The 6,238-nt window shown below is 38.8% G+C and overlaps 1 long non-coding RNA gene across 1 annotated transcript; it reads right to left on the bottom strand.

The window, feature by feature from the left end:
* Positions 1 to 2,872: 2,872 nt before the first annotated feature.
* Positions 2,873 to 6,225, bottom strand: LOC148719452 (uncharacterized). Its single transcript, XR_015994008.1, has 2 exons — positions 5,125 to 6,225; positions 2,873 to 4,222 (listed from the first exon to the last, which is right to left on the bottom strand). It is a non-coding gene; the product is annotated as an uncharacterized LOC148719452 (long non-coding RNA).
* Between the last annotated feature and the right edge of the window lie 13 nt (positions 6,226 to 6,238).

Raw genomic sequence — 6,238 nt, 5'->3', positions numbered from 1 at the left:
TTATCGATTTGCAGCCATCTAATCATATCATTTATACATAACGCAAAAAACGGTACGTGTTTAGTCCGTGTCGAAGATATAATACATGCATTCTCTTCTCGATGAAAATCAGTCACCTCTGTGGTAGCAGCCATGTTCCGTGCTCGTTTCAGAGTTAAATTTTTTAAGTCAATCTTTCCAGAGTGGGTTTCAAAAGCATTTTGCAATGCTTGTCTCTCGAAACTTGTTCTTGAAAAACAAGTTCTGTTGAAGAGAAGCAGTGCGTGGCGTGGTATTTCCGGTGCCCACAAGGAGGGAGTGAAACTGGGGTGGGGTTAGTGAGAGAACAGAGCATGTTCTTCGAACGATGTTTGAACGATGACAGCTACTTTACGTTCCGATTGACTAAAATTTAGTTAAAATGATAAAGATATGATTCCTGGATTCGATGTAGCTAAGGTGTACGAGGAAAGAACCCATAAAAAGGGCAACTTTTTTCATGATGACATATGTACTTGTTTACGTCACGCTCGGGTTCTTTGCAAAGAGTGTTTTTGAAAGAACTGCAAAGCGTCGAAAACAATATGATAATTTGGCTTTCAAGAGATGTTTGCCATTTTAATTTAAACTCATTTACTGCCTTACAGACCATCAAGGGATTTTTGGAGAGAATGGCGATGTCATTTTTCACGCCCTTGTGGACGACCAGCCTTTGGAGCGCAAAAAGAGTGATGTTCAAATGAAGCGATCAAAGATTCTTTGCATGTGTTTTTGTCGATTCCCACCGGTAACATATTTCGATTTGTAAGTGAACACTTCATGTCTATTTTCTATCAGTCTGCAAGCCATTTTGTGAAAGTTTTCCCGCTTCGTGATATCGATGCACGACGGTTCGTTCGAACCAATGATTAACTTGACAAAGGTGTTGTAGAACTGATGAATACGCTAATATTTGAACTTTAGAACTCGAAATTCCACTGCAAATATAGTGCAGGCAAGCTGCTTAGATGTTTGACTTGTCTCTGAAATATCATTCCCTCCAAAATCATTCTCTGTTCATTGGATATGAAAAGAAAGCTTTATCTTTGGCTATGCATAATCACCGTCTTATGATACAAACAGGTTTTTGTATAGCTTTTCCACTCCCTCCAAAAACAGCTTCTAAGTGCCAATAATTCCTACTCCATTGTAGCGGTCGTTGATTTATCAAAGAGTATCTTTGGACTTGACGGAGAAATCACACGATGGCTGAGGGGAATCATCATTAATCTGGAGTAGCTCTAAATGAGATAACGCCGGATGCTGACCTTATAAGTCATGGAATCCCAGAAACCTGTCTGAATACTTTACCACTTCTTCTACGTAGTAGGACACGTCAGAGAACCACGTCACATGAGTAAGAACACAAGTCAGCATCATGACGTCACTTGATGATGTCATCAAACTTACCATGAGGAAGTTAAGTCACGACTTTTGATCAAAAATACTTTTAATAAGCAAGGTCTGATGAATATGTTTGTCGGAAACACGTTCAACGGCGCGTAACAACGAATTTCCGGTCCTCCCATATAGGGGGTTCATTTCAGCTCAGGCTCGATTTGGGAAATCAATGTCGATTTTCGAGGTTTTTTAAGTACATTTTATCGGTTTTTCTTCAACAATTTCCATAACCTTCCACTTCTTACCTTTTCTCTGACTTAAAAACTACACTACTATATAAATTTTTTCATTTTATGCCAGAAGACAAGCATTTTGCAAGGTGAAATATATCGCAAATTTTGGTTGTTTTAATAGAATGAACGTGTGATAACAGTTCAATTAAGCATCAGTTATCCTTAATTTAATACACTACAAGTGGATAATCGAGGCTACATGCAACCATGAATGTATTATAATGGAAGGAATACGACTTAACGACAGATTTTTGCAGCCTCAAAAAAGGTAGCACCTTTTAGACGATAGTTCGTCTCCTAAGGACACAACGAATCAACATGAACCACCTTGTTGAGCGGTATATTGCGTCAGCAAAGTGCACGTCCAAGTAAGACTATATGCCTGGTTCCTTCTTCACATTTTTACCTTAATGAGGGGCACGTTGTCAGTTCCTCAATTGTAAAGATTTGCATTATCCTAGATCCTGAGCTCAGTGCATAAGTTTATAAATTCCACAAATCGGACCCACTGAGAAGAGGGGGAAGGAAAATTTGAGATAATGCTGTTTCTCGTTTCAAGCCCTAGAGGGAGGGGAGAAGGTGCGATAATGCTGTTGCTTGCATCAGGTCCTGGGCAATCCATCATAACCATACGGCGGCAGTGGTGCTTCCCCCCCCCCCCCCCGACCTTACATGTTAAACCCACGCGTTTCGGTTTGGAACCTGTTGTTGCATATTCCACTAGCAGGGATAATTCAGTTTCAGGAACCCTTCCTCTTTTCAAGCTCGGAAAGAGACAGTGAAAAATAAGGAATTTTTACTTCTCAAGTGAAAATGTACTTTGCGGCTCATATATGATAAATCTGTCTTTGACAGAAGCGAATTCAAGTTATCACGGTGAGAGCGTGAATAGAGCTTGAAATGTGATTAGGACTCCTATATCTAAAAAACTTGAATCGATATCTGACAAGATTTCAACGAACAACAGTCAGGAAAAAGTGAGTGGTATCTGAGGCTTTCTTTTGACATCACATTGCATGGCAAAACACTCATTAGAGTTTTAATGTATCTGGGTAGGATGTGACCGAAAGTTTTTATAAACAAGACAATGTCTGCTTTCACGGGTAGTAGACAATTGCTACCAAACCATCCGAAGTTCAACAGAGTTTTTTTTTTTTTTTTAAACTGTCCCCTGAATTTCTACAGATTCACCCATAATCAGTGACAAAGGAAATAATAACAACTATTTAGTGGATTTAATCAATTAACTTTGGTGTATCTGTATACTCATCTTTATATAATCAGTGTGATCAGAAAGGAAACAACTTTTGTTGTGTGAAATGTAAACGAAACCAAAATCCTTTCTTTTTATCGCTGGCAAGGCACTTTATGGGCATGCGTGAAATCAGTAGTTTTACTGCAACGAACACATCTGTCAATTTTATTGCCGTGGGTGAGGAGAAATGGTTGGTCACTTCAGAAACAGAAAGGCGGTTATTGAAGGAGCATTGAAAATTCCAAGTTCATAGATGATATGAGAAAACTGGTTTTACTGGTTTCACTGGGGCTTGTCGAGACCTGATTAATCTGTCTTCAGTAGAAATAATGTTGCGGTACATTTGCGATGTAGACGCTTCCCCAGTCTCTCACATGGAACCTTGTCGAGGTTGAAGTTGCAAATATAGCAGCCGCTTGGAATCAATATTGTACAAAGTTACTCAAGTCTGTCTCAAACCCTTCAAAAAGGAAACAGCTCAAACGCTTTCGACAAAGATAAGAAAGATGTAAGCTAACTGAAGGAGTAGTTCTTTTCGTAAAAGGAAGAATTTCAATCGGGTAGCGAAGTATAGGCGCCGCATGATTGTGAGTCGGTGGCGATGAGCATATTTTAAACATGGAATGGCACACGTCTTCAGAAAATTCCCGATCGTTCCCTCCAATATGGTTACGCTTGTTTGTGTTAAAAAAATACACTAAGTTGATTAAGATGGTAATAAAATACAAGAAAATTCATCATCAGTTCTAACGTTTTCTCCATTTTAAAGTTTTCTTCATCGAGTTCGTGTAGCGTATAAAGCTCATTTAATTTTATTTCAGCTGAGTTATCTTTTAAAATTCTCTTTCAAACTGCTTACTGTTCAACACGCCTTTGTTTTGTACGAGATATGGAACAAAGGACTTTCTTTTGGGCAAAAAGCAAGTGATGGTATGGGAAAAAAATCCTGTGAAGTCAATTTTAGAATAGACCTCATATAAGCAGTTGACGATGCCGCGTTGGGAACGTGTGTAAAAAATCGCCAATTTTAATGCCATGTTCATGTTGTATTCTGCCATAAATTTCTTGTAATCTATAAGGATCAAGATTTTAGACCCCTTAGACAGTCTTAGCGGGAAACTTGGAGTCCGGACACATTTGAAAGGATACAATCGGCACGGCTTTGTTTGGCGCGCTATATGACGTTTTTAAATACAGGCTATGAAGACACTACCATCAGAATCCCAGCGTGCAATTTAGTATGTGGTAATCACAGTTTTTTCCCTTAAAGCCAAATATTTTATAACCTGACAGAGGCAAATCGAGACCGCTTTACCTGCGAACGGAAAAAATAAAGAAATTAGGCGTTGTGGGGTGGTAAATATTCCATGGTAGGCAATTATTTTCTGTCATCTTAAGCTGCCATACGTCCCACAGGTTGGATATTTTCTTTAAGCGTCATAAATTGTGAAAATTCTTGTACAAAAAATGTCTAAATTGTTAAAGTTACTCCGCATTAGCCAGCCAAATACAACAGAGTCGCCAATAAAACAACATTAGTGTTAGATTTTCTTGCTAATGACTGGCTGTTCAAGATCTTTTAAAACTCTGAAGTCCGCTTTCAAGTGATTGATCAACGCTGATTTGATTCGAGAACGCCGACGTTGAGGAAAAAGGTAAATTGAAATGCCCAAAATCAAAATATTGAATTTTGAAAGATCGATTGTGCTTTGGAGTGTTAGTTCCGCAGAACACTTTGCACCTGGCACTCAACCTTCTCACAATAGCGCCTTATGAAACTTCACAATAGAAGCTGAACCGCATTTCACATAAAAATCCATTTATGCACAACCTATGCTTTTAAAAGGAATCTCAAAACCGCATTTGGCAGGCGTATAACTCAACTTTTCAGCCCTCTTATATAATTCAAAGAAAAAATACCTGAGACATGCGAACCAAAGCTTTGAATTTTGAAACGAGCATGTGCGACGGTAGCTGAATAGTTACGATTCAAAGCCGAGCGGCCAAGGTTGTGGTAATCCCTAAAAAATTTATGCCACGCCAGGGTTTCATAGAATCACAATTGGTAAAAAAAAATCTTGGGCTCGCACTCAAAAAATAATAACGTGGGACGTTAGTGGTCGTTTTTCAGATAGTTAGCGTGATCTTATAGATGGCAGACTCTTCCACGCGCTAAAAATATCATAATGCGAGATTCTACTTTTACAGGGACATCACCGTGGTGATTAAAGAGATCTTACAAGGAATCTCCGCAGTGAACCTACGATGTAAAAGTTAGGAACTTGGTCAGGTTGACAGGCATGGAGGGCGCTCTTACGCTTGGAGCGTAGCGTCGAAAACTGTTTGGAGCTTTATGGGTGTTGTGTTGACTAGAAACCTTCTTTGTTTCTCGCAGCAGGAAGCTAACTCTTATTAAAATGTGAAATCTATTCAAATCCTATATTTACGGTTCATTGAAGTTACGCTCTGTTCGCAGTCACCAGTTGATGCGCTTAACAACAGTGAGTAAACTGCGGCAAAGACAGTGACATCTCAATCGTATGAAAACACTTTCTGGTTGAGTAGCTCAGTTGATACACAAACTTCCCACGCTAGAAAACGGCAAAGCCTTCGTGAGGACAAATGCAAAATAAGTCCAGAGACAAAGAAAATCGATTGAGATGATTTATAAACTATTCAGGGTTGGAGTTTTCTGGTTGCTGACAGAAAGCCAGAAGATGAAAAGGTTATAATGATGAAAAATTACGACGATGAATGAAATTTATAACTTCTTTAAATATTTTGAGCTGAAGACTGATGAATATGAAGGAAATCCCGCTGGATATCGATGCGGCAATATGAAACAACTAAGTTTGTTTTCTGCTGTACTCACAAAATTGTATTGGAAAAATGGCTCGCAAAACACAGGAGGTCTTCCGTGTCCTCTTACAGTTTAGATAACGGGAACATAATCAGAACTGCTCAAATTATTCACTACAGAAAAAAAGGTTACAAACTATCAAACCAGTGAATTACATTTTTGATGTGAAGTAGTAAAACTTAATTTTAAAGCCGCAGAATTAGCTATGGGAAAATAAAGATAACGGTGTTGAATAATGAAACAGGCCCGGGGCAAAAAATTTCAAACGTGTGGGAACGTTTTGTTCTTCCATCTGGAAAAAAAAGAGACGATTCACTTCAATCCATTGTTCGTCGTCCGATGATTAACTTAATACGATTTAATTTTAATTACTGATGAAGCGTGTGTCGTATTGTAAGCCCAGAAACCCCAGTGGGACATTTTCAAATTCACCAGACACTTCCTAGATAAGTAGAAAGCCTGGCTTCTAAT

The sequence above is a fragment of the Stylophora pistillata genome, chromosome 12 (assembly GCF_964205215.1).
Source record: "Stylophora pistillata chromosome 12, jaStyPist1.2, whole genome shotgun sequence".
Classification (NCBI taxonomy): domain Eukaryota; kingdom Metazoa; phylum Cnidaria; class Anthozoa; order Scleractinia; family Pocilloporidae; genus Stylophora; species Stylophora pistillata.
This window is presented reverse-complemented; position numbering and strand designations above follow the sequence as displayed.